This window comes from Enhydra lutris, unplaced genomic scaffold (assembly GCF_002288905.1).
Source record: "Enhydra lutris kenyoni isolate GAN:26980312 unplaced genomic scaffold, ASM228890v2 scaffoldscaffold24, whole genome shotgun sequence".
Classification (NCBI taxonomy): domain Eukaryota; kingdom Metazoa; phylum Chordata; class Mammalia; order Carnivora; family Mustelidae; genus Enhydra; species Enhydra lutris.
Window position 1 is genome coordinate 15,221,126 of NW_019154108.1, and position 17,049 is coordinate 15,238,174.

General features: G+C 40.4%; 2 pseudogenes across 1 annotated transcript; both read right to left on the minus strand.

Annotated features, from left to right (window-relative positions):
- Nucleotides 1-11,137: 11,137 nt before the first annotated feature.
- On the minus strand, nt 11,138-12,458 carry LOC111150774 (annotated as a pseudogene). Its single transcript, XR_002640818.1, has one exon. The product of XR_002640818.1 is annotated as a small nuclear ribonucleoprotein-associated protein N pseudogene (transcript).
- On the minus strand, nt 12,173-12,420 carry LOC111150775 (annotated as a pseudogene).
- Nucleotides 12,459-17,049: the final 4,591 nt, after the last annotated feature.

The following is a 17,049-nucleotide window of genomic DNA, read 5'->3' on the forward strand; positions in this document are numbered from 1 at the left end:
TCTAAGAAATTCTTAGTTAAGTTCAAACGATCTTAATTTCATTGGAAATGAGTATTTAAAGGCTGGAAAAGACCAGGGGCTGCAGCTCTGGAAGAGATGGAGCCTGAAGACTAGAATGACTCCAGGACAGAGGTGCAAAACCCAGGCCAGGAAGTGTTCATGGCCCTAATCAAATGCATTTCTATTGCCACCTCTTTCCACAACACCAGAGCTCACAAGAGTTGACCCTGGTCTCTGGTTTCTGATCTTTACATCATCAAATGCTAAAAATGTGCTCATTCATTTGTTCTTTTGTCAATAAATATGTATTTAGTGCCTCCTATTTTACAAGCAGGTGAAAATATTTAAGGGAGTTGAAATATGTAAGATGCTTCTCCCTAGTTCTTTTATCCAGAACTTAAAAATAAATTATGCTTTCATGTTTGAAATAAACAGAAAACCCAAAGATTTAAGGTAGCAACTGACGCAACTTTCATTTTTGTTTTTCATTTTTATGTCAGGTCTGGGGTGGGTTGGAATCAAATTTCTGCAAAAACTATGGACTTGCAGTCAGCTGAGACATGACCTAGTGAATTTTGTTGGCAAGTTGCCTCCCCAACTAAGGAAAAGTCAAGGCCTGAGCAGTCTGTGGCCAGAATGATCCCTTTGTATCCTGGAGGACATGGCCTTGTCTCCTCTAAAGCATGTAACCAACTCACATTGAAAAAAGGACTTGAGGGGGAAGAGCTTTTTTTTTGCTTGTGGTAGTACAGAAACTGATGTGGAAAATGACAGGGGCGACATGAGTAAAAACACCCTTGGGGAGGGGCTGTATTATTTATCTTTTCCATTTTCTTTGATTTTTGAGATAAGACTTCATGTTTTTAATTTTTTATTATTTTTTTAATATCAGAGAAATCTCTATACTCTAGTGCCACCTTTATTTTATTTTTAAAATTTAAATTCAATCAGCCAACATATAGTACATCATTAGTTTCAGATGTGCAGCATTCAGTAATTCATCAGTTGTAGATAACACCCAATGCTCACCACATCATGTGCCCTCCTTACTGCCAGTCACCAAATTACTTCAAGCCCCACCCCCATTCACCTCTAGCAGCCCTCAGTTTGTTTCCTAGAGTTAAGAATCTTTCATGGTTTTTCTCCCTTTCTGATGAGTTCCCAGTTTTCCCTCCCTTCCCCCACAATCCTCTGCACTGTTTCTTATATTCCACATGTGAGTGAAACCATACGATAATTGTCTTTCTCTGACTGACTTATTTTGTTCAACATAATACCCTCCAGTTCCATCCACATTGACATAAATTGTAAGTATTCATCCTTTCTGATGGCTGAGTAATATTCCATTGTGCATATCTACCTATCTATCATCTATCATCATCTAGCTCACATCTTCTTTATCAATTCATCTGTCAATGGACATCTTGGCTCTTTCCATGTTTAATTTGTATTTATAAAACGAAGACGAACTGGGGCGCCTGGGTGCCTCAATTGGTTGAGCCTCCAACTCTTGGTTTTGGCTCAGGTCATGATCTCAGGGTCATGAGATCAAGCCCTGCCTCAGGCTCTGCACTCAGCACAGAGTCTGCTTGGGATTCTCCCTCTCCCTCTGCGCCCGCACCCCACGCTTTCTCTTGCTGTCAGATAAATAAATAAATAAAATTTAAAAACACTGTAAGACACACATGGCAATACAGTGCACATTTCTGTTACAGCTCTGGTATGAGTCTGAGAGGAAGTGCTCGGGGAGGGGTAGGTCAGGGTAGAAGGTCTATCATTAAATTAGTGTTTTATTAATATTAAGAGTGAGAGCACATCTCCACAATGGAAAGGGAATTTGGGGGCAAATAATGACATACAAAATGTTCATGATACAAAACCCCCAAAAGCTCAGAAGACAATAGCATACTGCAGACTGACACAACCAAACTAGTAAAAGGGACTGGAAGGAAAAAATAAGATAAAATAAAATAATAAAATAATAAAATAAAATAAAAACAGTAACTGTGTTACCTTTGGATGGGAATGTTCACTGTGATTTTAATTTTTTCCTAGTGCTTCCCTGTGTTTCTAAACTCTCTGTGGTGATCATGACCTTAATAGTCAGAGAAAAGATTCATCAGGAAAAGTGAAATTGTTTCCTCGTCTTTGGGCTTGAACAGTGAGATTTCCATTACGTTCAGATCTAGTTAAAATGCGACCCCCCTCCCCAATGTTTCCCTTACTGGTTTGTTGTTCTTTCATCCCATTAGCGACCTCTGTGGACTCCCATGGCACCACCCAAGAGGAGACAGAAACTGAGAGACATTTTATATAACATCCCTAAAGAGAGAAAAGAGCAAAGAAAGTGAAGAACATGGTGGTAAAAACAGAGGAACAAACAGGGTGAAGACTTGGGTTTCTCGCCCTCCATTCGAATATATACAACCAATGAGATTATCTCAAAGTCCTGTACTCTTCCCTCACTTATCCCTTCTCATTTGGTAGAATTCCCTTTCTCCTTCCTTTCTCATATACTTCTCTGCCCTTCTCTTTCAAATATTTGTTTTTTGGATGATGGTCATAATTATGGCTAGCTACGATGTGCATCGTAATGTGAGTTTATAAGGGGCAAGGCCAGGATTCAAATCCAAAGTCCTTCTGACTCCCAAACTCTACGTCATGTGGCTTCCATATGAATTTATCCATAACATCTCCATCTATCCACAATCCAAGGAAAAAAAATTAGTGTTTTATTTTTTTTCTTGTTAAAAATAAAAGAAAATGCCAGTTCCAACTCTGCTTGGGACATTTCCATGTCATTTTGATTTGCTCTCAAAGAAAAAGAAAACCAAACCCAAAGTAAGTGTGTCTTCCAGCTTTTCCAATGTCAAATGACAATTGCAATATGTGAAACAAAGATTTGGATGTAATCTTCATATCAGAATAGAAATACAAGCTAGGAAAGCCGAGCGAGTAGGCTGTTGAAAACAAAGGACTGACCATAAGCCACAGAACATTTATATTCATATTTCTAAATAGCTCTCATTCATTATATGCTGAGATATAATTCTCATCTTCAGCTGAGTTTAAAGTAGGAGAAATTCCCCTCTTGTTATGGTAGCAGCATTGAATCAAAAAGCAATTTGTATTTTGCCTGAACATAAAGGTGCTTCAAGGCTTCTCTGTACAAATGTGAGAGAGACTCAGCATCGAGAAACCCTTCCTGCTCTCCTGACAATTTTTATTGCTTCGGTAAACTGCAAACAAATTTGCAACTTTGCTTGTTATGTTAATGTTTTAGCAATGATGAGTGTCATTGCTGTGGTTCTAATCTTTAAGAAGTCTTTCTGGAGAAAATAAATCATGTTAGTTATTACAAAGCTTAATTAGAGCTCAAGTAATTGACAATTCACATCTACAGCTTGATTATATATGATATCTATTGTTCTTGTCTAGTAAGTGTTTTTTTCAAAAGAACATATTAAAGTAAAATTCACAAAGCAAAATGAACCATTTTATTTTTTTAAAGATTTTATTTATTTATTTCACAGACAGAGATCACAAGTAGGCAGAGAGGCAGACAGAGAGAGAGAAGGAGCAGGCTCCCGGCTGAGCAGAGAGCCTGATGCGGGGCTCGATCCCAGGACCCTGGGATCATGACCTGAGCTGAAGGCAGAGGCTTTAACCCATTGAGCCACCCAAGCGTCGCAAAATGAACAATTTTAAAGTGAACAATTCAATGGCATTTAGTTGTGCAATCACCAGCTCTATCTAGATCCAGAACGTTTCTGTCACTCCAGAGTTGAACTCCTATCTAGTAAGCAGCTTCTTTACGTTCCTTCCACTCCCCGGTCCCTGGCAGCCACCACTCTGTGTTCGGCCTCTAACTTCATCTTTCGGATGGTTCATATAAATGGAATCATCCAGTATGTGACCTTTTGCATCCAGCTTCTGTTGCTTAACACAATGAAGTTGAAGTTACGCTGCATTGTAGCATGAATCTGCTCTCCATTCCTTCTTTTGTGCAGGTTTTTTTTTTTTTTTTTGACCAGATGAGGTGTAAGGGACAAATGAAATTGCAAAATGTGGACGTGTACAGTGTTGGGGGGCACCTGGCTGACTCAGTTAGTAGAGCACGAGACTCTTGATCTTGGGGTCGTGAGTTCGAGCCCCATGTTGCATGTAGAGATAACTTGAAAATAAAATCTTAAATAAATCTTTAAAAAATGTGTCCAGTGGGATGATTTCATATCCATACACAGGATGTCCAGAACTGAGTCAACACATCAGACAACCCCATCACCTCATATATTTATCTTTATTGTTGTTGTTTGGTAAGAACACTTAAAAATCTACTGTCTTAGGAAATTTCAAGTATTTCGTAGCTTATCTGCTATAGTCACCATGTTATACACTAGACCCACAGAACTTACTCATTTATAATAGGAAGTTTGTACATTTTTCCAACCTATTTTCTTTCCCCCACCCTAAACCTCAGGCAACCACCATTCAACTCTGTTCCTGTGAGTTAAATTCTGCATATGTGAGATCATGCAGTGTTTGCCTTCCTCTATCTGTCCTAGTTCACTTAGTATCATTCCCTCTTGATTCATCATGTTGTTTCAACTGACAACATTTCCTTAATTTTTTTACTAACATATAATATATTATTTGTTTCAGGGGTACAGGTCTGTGAATCATCAGTCTTACACAATTCACAGCACTCACCATAGCACATACCCTCCCCAACGTCCATCACCCAGCCACCCCATCCTTCTCACCCCCCTCCCCTCCAGCAATTCTCAGTTTGTTTCCTGAAAGTAGAGTCTCTTACGGTTTCTCTCCCTCCTGGGTCCCTTCTTGTTTCATTTCCCCTCCCTTCCCCCCATGACCCTTTGCCCTGCTTCTCAAATTCCTCATATCAGAGAGATCACATGATAATTGTCTTTCTCTGATTGACTTATTTTGCTTAGCATAATACCCTCTAGTTCCATCCACGTCATTGCAAATAGTCAGATTTCAAAAATTTTGATGGTTGCATAGTATTCCATTGTATATATATCACATAGTCTTTATCCATTCATCTGTCAATGGACATCTAGGCTGTTTCCACAGTCTGGCTATTGTGGACATTGCTGTTATAAACATTCAGGTGCACATGACCCTTCGGATCACTACATTTGTATCTTTGGGATAAATACCCAGTAGTGCAATTGCTGTGTTGTAGGGTAGCTCTATTTTAAACTTTTTGAGGAACCTCCATGCTGTTTTCCAGAGTGGCTGCACCAGCTTGCATTCCCACCAACAGTGTAGGAGGGTTCCCCTTTCCCCACATTCACACCAACACCTGTCCTTTCCTGAGTAGTTATTTTTAGCCAATCTGATTGATGTGAGGTGGTATCTCACTGTGGTTTTTATTTGTATTTCCCTGATGCTGAGGGATGTTGAGCACTTTTTCATGTGTCTGTTGGCCATTTAGATGTCTTCTTTGGAGAAATGTCTTTCTTGCTTCTTGAGAAAGCCTTGTATTTCTATATACTTTTCTCTCAGGACTGCCTTTGCTGCATCTCAAAGATTTTGAATAGTTGAGTTTTCATTTTTATGAATTTTTAAAAATTCTTTAATTTCCTGGTTGACCCATTCATGCTTTAGTAGGATGATCTTTAGCCTCCATTATTTGAGTTCTTTCCAACTTTCCTCTTGTTGAGTTCTAGTTTCAAAGAATTGTGGTCTGATGGTACCAAAAGACTGAGCTCAGTCTTTTGGTACCAACTGAGACCTTATTTGTGGTCCAGGATGTGAGCTATTCTGGAGAATGTTCCATGTGCACAAGAGAAGAATGTGTATTACATTGCTTTGGGATGGAATGTTCTGAATATATCTGTGATGTCCATCTGGTCCAGTGTGTCCTTTAAGGCCTTTATTTCCCTGTTGATCTTTTGCTTGGATGATATGTCCATTTCAGTGAGGGGAGTGTTAAAGTTCCCTACTATTATTGTATTATTGTCAATGTGTTTCTTTGATTTTGTTATTAAGTGGTTTATACAGTTGGCTGCTCCCATGGTGGGGCATAGATATTTAAAATTGTTAGATCTTCTTGTTGGACAGACCCTTTAAGTATGATACAATGTCCTTCCTCCTCTCTTATTATAGTGTTTGGCTTAAAATCTAATTCATCTGATAGAAGCATTGCCACCCCAGCTTTCTTTTGATGTCCACTAGCCTGGTAAATTGTTTTCTACCCCCTCACTTTCAATCTGGAGTTGTTTTAGAGTCTAAAATGAATTTCTTACAGGAAGCATATCAATGGGTCTTGTTTTTTTATCCTTTCCAATACCCTGTGTCTTTTGATTGGGGCATTTAGCCATTTACATTCAGGACAACTGTTGAAAGATATGAATTTAGTGCCATTGTATTACCTGTAAGGTGACTGTTACTGTATATTGTCTGTATTTCTTTCTGGTCTATATTACTTTTAGGCTCTCTCTTTGCTTAGAGGAGCCCTTTCAATATTTCCTGTAGGGCTGATTTGGTGTTTGCATATTCTTTTAGTTTTTGTTTGTTGTGGAAGCTTTTTATTTCTCCTTCTTATTCAATGACAGTCTAGCTGGATATAGTATTCTTGGCTGCATAATTTTCTCGTTTAGTGCTCTGAATATATCATGCCAGTCCTTTCTGTCCTGCCAGGTCTCTCTGGATAGGTCTGTTGTCAATCTGTTAATCTAATATTTCTACTGTTGTAGGGTATAGACTTCTTGTCCCGGGCTGCTTGCAAGATTTTCTTTGTCTCTAAGACTTGTAAGTTTTACTATTAGATGAAGGGGTGTTGACCTATTTTTTTTTTTTTTTTGAGGGGGTTCTCTGTGCCTCCTGGATTTTGATGCCTGTTTCCCAAATTAGGTAAGTTCTCTGCTATAATTTGGTCCAATATACTTTCTGCCCCCCCTTCTTCTTCTTCTGGGACCCCAATTATTCTAATACTGTTTCACTTTATGGTATCACTTATCCCTTGAGTTCTCCCCCTCGTGATCCAGTAGTTGTTTATCTCTCTTTTTCCCAGTTTCTTTATTCTCCATCATTTGGTCTTCTATATCACTAATTCTCTCTCCTGCCTCTTTTATCCTAACAGTAAGAGTCTCTATTTTCGATTGTACCTCATTAATAACTTTTTGGATTTCAACTTGGTTAGATTTTAGTTCTTTTATTTCTCCAGAAAGGGATTGTCTAATATCTTCTATGACTTTTTCAAGTCCAGCTATCATCATTATAGTCATCATTCTGGACTCTAGCTCTGACATCTTACTGATGTCTGTATTGATTAGGCCCCTAGCAGTTGGCACTGCCTCTTGTTCTTTTTCTGCCTTGTTATTTTATCCATAGAAGAATGGATGAATGAAAGACCAAAATGCTAAAGGGTAACAATGACCCCAGAAAAATATACACTAACCAAATCAGAAGAGATCTGAAACTGGGAGGAGAAGAAAGCAAAATAGATAAATAAATAAAATAAAAAATTAAAAAATGTATATATATATATATGTGTGTGTGTGTGTGTGTGTGTGTGTATATATACACACACACATACATACATACATACTGGTGACTAGAACAGAGCCACACACTTGATTTTGGGTTTATTTTAGTCTATTAGAAGAAACTGTCTCCCAAAATTTTAAAGAAAGAAATACTTGTATGTATACAAAAAATAACGTAAACATGATGAAGGGATGGAATGTGACTATAAAGATAAAGATTAAAAAAATTAAAAAAAGGAATTGATAAGAAGTTGGCTGAAAAAAGAAAAAAAAAAGGAGAGAATGTGATCAGGCTGGAGACTAGAACAAATCCATACGCTAGATTTGGGGTATATTTTGTTCTGTTAGAAGAAACTGTATCCCAAAATTTTAAAGAAAAAAAAAACTTATATTAAACAAAAAATAAGGTTAAATACAATGAAGGGAGAGAATATGACTATATGAATAAAAATTTAAAAAGACTTTTAAAAAGGTATTGATAAGGGGGCTTATGGGTGGCTCAGTCCTTAAGTGTCTGTCTTCAGCTTGGGTCATGATCCTGGGGTTCTGGGATCCAGCTCCGCATTGGGCTCCCTTCTCAGCGGGAAGCCTTCTTCTCCCTCTCCTGCTCCCCCTGCTTGTGTTCCTTCTCTCATTGTGTCTCTCTCTGTCAAATAAATGAATAAACTCTTTTAAAAAAAGGTATTGATAAGATAAAATAGTTAAAATTAGAAAGAGAAAACATTCAAAAAAATGGAAAAAGAAAAAGATAATGAAAATGTTAAAAATTTAACTTTGAAAGACTCAAGAATCATGGGAACAAAGCCATGAATTCTATGTGCCATGTTCTTCGTGTTCTCGTGTTCTGCAGTTCTCACTGATCCGTAACCTTGGTCTTGGCTGGATATTCTTGCTGATCTTCTGGGAGTGGGGCCCGTTGTATTGATTCTCAAATGTCTTTGCCCGAGGCGGAGTTGCACCGCCCTTGCCAGGGGCCGGGTTAAGAAATCTGCTCGGGTTCGCTTTTGGGAGCTTTTGTTCCCTGAGCGCTTTCCGTAGAGCTCTGGAGGCTGGGAATGGAAATGGCGGCCTCCAAGTCTCCAGCCAGAGGAGCCGAGAGCTCGGGCTCCACTCCTCAGTGCAGCCTCAGAGAAAATCGCTCAATCACTCCCCTCTCCCTGGTCTCTGGCCACGCTCTGAGCTCGTCCAGCCTGTGACAGAGCGTTTCTGTCTCTGGCGCTCAGCCCTGTTTGGAGTCTCCAAATCCCGCAGATTCCTGCCATGCTTCTGTGCCACTCCCCTCAGGGAAGGAAGGTGAGTCTCCCCGGATCTGCCACTCGTGGGGTCCCTGCTTGAAGAGCAGTGTCCCGACTGTGCCCCAGATCATAGTTTAAGGCAAACCCTGAGCTGAGCGCCCCCTTCTCTGCTCCGTCTCTGCTGCCAGTTTCCCTGCTCCAATACCTGGGAGCTCTGCTGCACTCAGACACTCCTGGTCTTTCTGTGACCCTGTGGGACCTGAGACCACACTGTGCCCCCGAGGACTCCACCCTCCCCTTAGCCTCTGGAGTGATGTCAGTCAGGGAAGCAAACTTCTGAAAGTTCCGATTTTCTGCTCCGCTGCTCTACAGCTTGCTGGGAGCCGGCCCCTCCCCCACCCTGCAACCTCTCTTCCCCTATACCACTTTGGATTCACTTCTCCGCACGTCCTGCCTTCCAGAAAGTGGTCGCTTTTCTGTTCCTAGAATTGCTGCTCTTCTTCTCTTCCATCTCCTGTTGAGTTTGTAGGTATTCAGAATGGTTTGATAACTATCTAGTTGAATTCCTAGGACCATAAGAAATTTAGGGCTCCTAGTCTTCTGCCATCTTACTCCTCCTCCCAAAATTTCCTTAATTTTTAAGGCTGAATAATATCCCATTGTATTTATATTACGTTTTCTTTACCACTCACCCATTAATAGACCCTCAAGTTGCTGTTTTCATATCTCAGGTATCATGAATAACGTTGTGGTGCACAAAATCATAATTTCATTTCCTTTGGATATACACCCACACATGGGATTGCTGGATCTATATGTTAGCTTTATTCTTAATTAATGAGGAAACTGGTTTCCCTAATGGCTGTAACAATTTACATTGCCATCAACAGTGAAGAAGGGTTTCCTTTTTTCCTCACCACCATTTGTGATCTCTTGTCTTTTTGATAAAAGCCATTTTAACAAGTGTGAGGTGACATCTCACGGGGGTCTTGACTTGTACTTCCCTGATGATGAATGACGTGGACCACCCTTTCATGCAGCTGTTGGTCATTTGTCTTCTTTGGAAAAAAAGTACTATTCAGGTCCTTTGTCCATTTTTAAATTGGGTTATTTGTTTTTTTGTTATTGAGTTATAGGAATTCCTTGTATATTTTGGGTACTAACTCCTGATCAAACTCCTATCGTTTGCAAATATTTTCTTCCTTTCCATAGGTTACCTTTTCATTTTTTGATGGTTTCCTTTGCTGTGCAGAAGGCTTTTAGTTTGATGTAGTTCCTTTGTTTATTTTTGCTTTTGTTGCCTTTGCTTTTGGTGTCAAATCCAAAAAAATCATGGCTGAGACCAAAGACAAAGGGATTACCTTCTGTATTTCCTTCTTGGAGCTTTATAGTTTCAGGTCTTCTGTTCAAGACTTTAATCTATTTTGAGTTGATTTTTGTGTATGGTTTATAATAGGCATCTAGTTTCATTCTTTTGCATGTAGATATCTAGTTTTATCAATAACATTATTGAAGACACTATCCTTTCCCCATTGTGTATTCTTGGGGACTTCATCAAAAATTAATTAACCTGGGTGGCTCAGTTGAGCACCAGACTCTTGGTTTTGGTCAGGCCATGAACTCATGGGTTGTAGTCAAGCCCAGGGTTGAGCTTCATGCTCAGTGGGGAGTCTGCTTGAAGGTTCTCTCCCTTTGCCCTCCCCCCGTCCCCATTCTCTCTCTCTTTTCAAAATAAAATAAAATAAATCTTAAAAAAAATTAATTGACTATAACTGCATGGGTTTGTTTCTGGTCTCTTTATTCTGTTCCACTGATCTACGTGTCTTGTTTTTAATGCCAGTCTCATGCTGTTTTGATTACTATAGCTTTGTAACATAGTTTGAAATCAGGAACTATGATTCCTCCAATTTTTTTTTTTAAAGGTCTATTTATTTATTTATTTGACAGACAGAGATCCCAAGTAGGCAGAGAGGCAGGCAGAGAGAGAGAGAAGGACAAGCAGGCTCCCTGCCCAGTAGAGAGCCTGATGTGGGGCTCGATCCCAAGTCCCTGGGATCATGATCTGAGCCGAAGGCAGAGGCTCAACCCACTGAGCCACCCAGGCACCCCTATGATTCCTCCAATTTTGTTCTTCTTTCTCAAGATAGATTTGACCATTCAGGGCATTATGTGGTTTCATACCATCCATTTATTTGTTTCTTCTTTAATTTTTCTCATCAATTTTTTTATAGATTTCATGTACAGATCTTTTACCTCTTTGGTTAAATGTAATCTGAAGTATTTCATTCTTTTTGATGCCATTATAAATGGCAGAGTTTTCCCAATATGCAACTGATTTTTGTATCTTGATTTTGTTTCCTGCAACTTTACTGAATTCCTTTTTTTTTTAATTGCTCTGTGCATTTATTAGCTAGTATTAATGCAGCAAGGAGGGAACAACAGCTCACAAACACTCTACACAATTTCACAAGACACATCGCAGGGAAAAAAGTGACTTTTTAAGAATGATCAACAGTATCCTAGGGTCTTGGTGGACGCATTCCTGGGGGAGGTGGACCTCTAATTCCTGGTGGAGGGGGTCTCATTCCTGGAGGGGGCATGCCTATTGGCGTCCCTCAAGCAGGGGGAAGTCCAATTGGTGGTCCCATGGGGGGTCTCATACCAGGTGGAGGAGCCATAATGCCTGGAGGTGGTGTTGCTCGGCCCACAGGAGTGGGTGGGGTCCCCCGACCTGGTGGGTATTGAGTTGGGGCTCCGGCAACGCTGGCAGTAGCAGCAACTGCAGCAGCTGCTACAGTGCCTCTTCCCTGTGGAGTCATTACCTGTTGGGAAGGCCCCCCAACCCCTCGGACAGGGCCTGCTAATCCAGCAGGAGCCTGGGGAATTGGAACACCAGCTGGCACTCCTCTGCCAGCTGCCCTGCCAACCCCAGGACCTCCTGCAGCTCCAGCAAGTGGTACCCGAGCAATTCCAGTATCTTTGGGGGGTGGTCCTTCCACAGTCATGGATACCAAGTTCTCCCCACGTAGTAACACCAGACCTAAAACACGCTTTTCTTCACGCTCTGGCTGCTTAGCATTCTTCGGCTTGATCTTTCTGAATTCATCACAATCACAGAGGATCAAGTTCATATGTTTGTCAAAAGCCTTAAACGTGCCAATGAAGATTCGGCCATCTTGCAAGATACATCTCATTCTATAGTCAATGTGCTGCAGCATCTTGCTGCTCTTTCCCACAGTCATGGTTGCTGTTCCACCAAATCCAATGTCCACAGGAAGGTTTCAGGATCCTTAAGACCTAAGGGAAGGCTACAGATAAAGGTATGACGCAGGTTCTCCTATAAACAATGCAAGCTTGGGGCAGAAGCTTCAAACAGTAGATGGGAGCCTGGTTTTTCACTTGGAAATCAGCTACCTGGATGTTCCAATAACTGCTTTAACCACCTCTCGGTGTCTCAGCTAAGAATGCCTGTCTCAGTTCCGCCTGGAAATCCACCACAGGTACTTGCTGCTGCTGAGATCTCCTTGGGTACAGCTGACACTCTTGGTTGCTCAGTGAGGCTGTCCTCCTACGTTTGACTTGGACTTCCACCTCTGGCACGTGCTGATCTGTAGTCCGTCTCAGGTGTAAGCGGTCTCTGGCCCACTCCATCGCGCTGCTACCCGCTCCTCAGAACAGACCGTCAGGCATCTCCGGCGACCACTCCACTCTGTGCTCTCTGAATTCCTTTTTTAATTCAAACAGGTTTTTTGTTTTGTTTTGTTTTGTTTTTTTAGTATTTAGGGTTTTCTATATATCTTGTTACCTGCAAACAGAGATGATTTTTCTCCTTCCTTTCTGATTTGGATGCCTTTTATTTCCTTTTCTTTCCTAATTGGTCTTTTAGCTCCCAGAAGGATCCCTGTCATGCTGACTAATTAGATGGCAGACCTTCAGGGAGCAGCTACTAAGGTCTGCAGTCTAACCCCTTCCAGGGAACAACTGGGGACTGGCTTTTTTTGTCTGCTTTCTCTGTGCTGAATGGGATAGCCATGGGGAGGGCTCACATGTCCTTTTAAAAACTTTCTTTGTTGTAGTCCTGTAGGATTACATTTCCTCTCAGAACTGATGACTGGGGACTTTTGGGGGGTCAGCCTTGATAATCAGGAGGCTATATGTGTAGTCCAAACCCTTAGCTTCTCAGAAAGAAACTGAGATTTGGCGGTTCCCTCCTTATTGTGAGGTACAGTACCAAGGGTGAAGTTGAGTCTGAGGGTGTATCTCAGTCTTTCTTTTCAATGTGCATATTTTCTCAATTGCCTGATATGTAGGGGTCAGTCAACTAGTTTCTGGCTTTCTCTCAAAGGGAATCCTCTATGTGTAGCTGCATATTCTGTGCTTCCGTGGGAGAAGGAAATTCATGATCCTCCTGTAATGACATCTTGATGATATCACTCCAAAATCATCCCTTCATTCCTTTTTATGGCTGAGTGATTCTCCATTGTATGGCTATCCCATGGTCTGTTTATCTATTCATTTGTTGATGGACATTTGGACTGATTCTACTTTTTGGCTTTTGTGAATGGTGCTGCTGTAGTAAGTGTTATTAGACTTATGTATTTTTTTAATCAAAGCTGTACAAGCATGTAGTTTCAAGAATCAAACAGCCCTGTAAGCCTTCTTATAAACAGCAGTAGTTACCTGAACCACTCTCCTACCACTTTGCTGCTGAAATTCCCCACTCCTTAAAAGTTGGTAGAATGGTTAAGATTCCTAATTCTTTGTGCTCTTTGAAAATTGTTCTGCTCCCTTCTTGGATGTTCTTTCCATGGCCTTTCACATCACATGCATACCATTAATTCTCAGCCTGCATGTCCTCAGGGCTCAGGAACTCTCTCCGTTGTCCTCTCCTGAAAATTCTGTCTCGTTCTCTTGACTCCATTTTTGTGACCTGCTCAGCACCCCCGCCCTCCCACCACGACCTCCCATACTACTGTGCAGCCTGGAAATCACTTCAATCCAGGTCAACTGTAGGGCTCACTTGTCTCCTTCTCAGAGACCACAGTCCTGTCCTGACTGTTGTCCACTGTCTAGCGCCCTTTTTTCCTATCTTTATCTAGGTTTTTAATGCAAGAGCATGAATAAATCCAGTTGCTGTTAGTCTATCATGACAGGATTCAGAAGTCCCTTTCTGTGGATTTTTGGTGATTGTTTTCTTAAGCTTCTTTCTTCTAGGTCAAGCCTTTTTTTGTGTTTGTTGCTTTTGTTTTTCCAATTTCCTTTCTTGGTTATTTTGGTCTTTGTTCTTGGTTAGACAATAGAAGTTTTCTTCAAGTTCCTGGTGACTCTAGGATTTAGGATGAGAATGCTAAAACTGATTGGAAATTTGATGTCTGTGGGTGGAGTTTGTTATCTGATGGGTGTCCCTGGAGAGAGATCTGATTCAAAGCTGTTTAATAATTAACACTGATCTTTGGTTAAGTAATAGTATACTTTGTTAAGAATTAAGACACGTGCTTAGTACATTCTTGAACTTGAAGTGACTGAAGTAATGGCCAGTAGAATGTATAAGGGGAAGCTGATGGAAACAAATAGACTTTCTTTCACACATTAAATTATAAGCTGAACTTTCCTTATTCTGCGTAAACAATAGTACTTTGTTTTACGTGAATTCTTATTTTACTTTGAGAAGATGATTCTATTCATCAGCTTAGGCTGCCATCACAAACCATCATAGACTGGGCAGCTTAAACAACAGGAATTTCTCACAGTGCTGGGAGCTGGAACCCCAAGATCAAGATGCTGGCCAATTTGGTTTTTGGTGAGAGGTCTCTTCTGGCTTGTACAAAGATGCCTTCTCACTGTGTCCTCATGTGGAGGGGAGTGGGAGAGGGAGAAAGAGAGTGAGAGGGAAAGGGGTGGGAGGGACAGGGAGGGGAAATGGTCTGCTGTCTCTTTTTATAAGGACACTAATTATATTGGATCAAAGCTCCATCCATATGATCTCATTTAACTTTACCTCGTTAGAGGCCCTGTCTTCATATATAGGCCACTGGGGATTAGAGATTCAACATATGGATTTGGGGGGGCACACAATTCACTCCAGAGCAATGATCAACTTTTTTTTTTGTCTAGAATGTAAGCTCCTTTGAAGAGAAGAATCATGTTTTCTTTTGTTTTGCTTTATTTCCTTTTCTCTTTTCTTTAACACTTTTTCTGCTGCCCATCCCCTAATCATGTCCATAATCACCTAATCAATAATTAGATCATGTGACTACGTTCATTCCAGGTATAGCCTCTTTAGTTCATAGTTCATGTTTTAAGGTCTCTCAGAGGGCACTCTGTTTGCAGTGGCCCCCCAGACACTAAATGACCTATTTAATCATTATTAGATACAGTGGAAGGTAATGAAGATAAATGCTCTTATATATAAAAATCTTTCTGTATCTCTGACATGTGAAATTAAAATCTGGGAATAAGATGGAGAATTTATGGCCCCATAAGTACACATTAAATGTCAATCTCAAATGGAAGGGTTTTAAGGAGGCACCTGTTAGTATTATAAAACCTCCTTTTAAATAATCTTATCCTATTCACGTATATGTACGGGAATTATCATAAGATAAAATAGAAAAGTACTTCACAAATCATTTTGCAACAATGGCGAAAATTAACACTTTGTTCAATATTTTTTCTAATGAAATGTTTTCTAGTATAGCTCTCCACGCCTGGGTGGCTCAGTCGGTTAAGACTCCAACTCTTGGTTTTGACTCAGGTCATGATCTCAGGGTCGTGAGATCGAGCCCGGCACCAGCTCCAGGCTCAGTATGGAGTCTTCTTTGGTTTCTCACCCCCTCTCGTTTTGTGCACACCCTCATCCCCCACCCCCTACTCTCTCTCTCTCTCTCAAATAAAATGAATAAATCTTAAAAAAATGAAGTCTAGCTATCTGATCATCAAATCAATATTTTGTTACTTGAGTAATTCTGAGGCTATTTCACTTACAGGAACATTATGAACTATCACCAGACATGATTTTGTATATCCGTTTGTAACAACTCAGTTCTTAGCTGACCTTTGACTATGTCTGGTCTCTGAATTAAACATAAAGATAAACTTGTGTGACTCATCTGGATTTTAAATTTTGGATGTGACAAGGAGAAAACTTTAAAATAAACGTTGCATTTTAATATGCTTATTTTTCTGAAGTGAGTGAATTGAACATTTCAGATTTTAGAACCCATAATGCATCTCTGTGTTTTTCCAACAGAAAAATGAGCAGAGGAAAAACCCATCTTTATTATATTAGCTCTCTGTATTATCTGACTTTGTGTTCAGTGAGATCATTTTGAAAGGTTAAGTGACTTGGAAATTTACAAGATGTTCTTAGTTTCATGTCCTATTCAGTTCTTCTCCCAGGAGAGGACGTTGAAGACACTGCCCATGTTAGCCATCGTTATTTCTGGCCGGTGGAGCCATTTGGTAAAGCTGTATGGAGGAAAAGGGGAAAAGAGAAATAGGGGTAATATGTACCGAGAGCAACGATGGACATAGAGGAAAAATATGTGATCCCTGTCCATATGGTTTTTTTAGTAAAATCCTGTAAATCAGACTGACATAAAAATTAGGGAACATACAAGACGGAATATAATTAAGAAGTCAGTCATGTGGCATACACTGTAAATGCTAACATGCATTTGGAGAAGGGAGACATCAGTGTATCTTTAGAGGAACTGAGACAGAATGTGTAATATTCTAGGAGTTTATTACTGAAGGGAAGGCAGAATTCGATCGGTAACCAGGAGGAAAGAGTGCATGCTCTGTAGCTGGAACAGCAGTCAGCAAAGGCAAGGAGGTGAAGAAAGAGTGTTTTTTTGCCCAAAGGGAACCTGCTGGAGGAGGGTTTGATTGGAGAAGATCTGTAACATGGGGATAAAGTTGAAGAAAATGTTTTCATGATGTAGAACCATTAACACACACAAACAGCTGTTTGTTTGTTTTCCTGGAAATTATTTCTTTTTACCATGCAAAATTTGGGAAATATATCTGAAGTGGGGGGTGTGCACAAATATGGCAGTGGTTCCGGTGGGCTGCCTCCTGGCTGGAGCCCTTGCTGCCTGCACGATCTTGGCAGGATTCTTAATTTGTGAAGCTTTGAATGCTGTTATAGCCTTGGCCTCTTTGTCCTTATCTTGCTTTACTTCCTTCCATTTTCTGATACATACTTTTCACATGTATCAAGCTGATTTCTGCCTGGGCCCATAAATTTCTACCTTCATACCTTCCACCTAGGTTAAACTTCGTAATTAAAAAAAAAA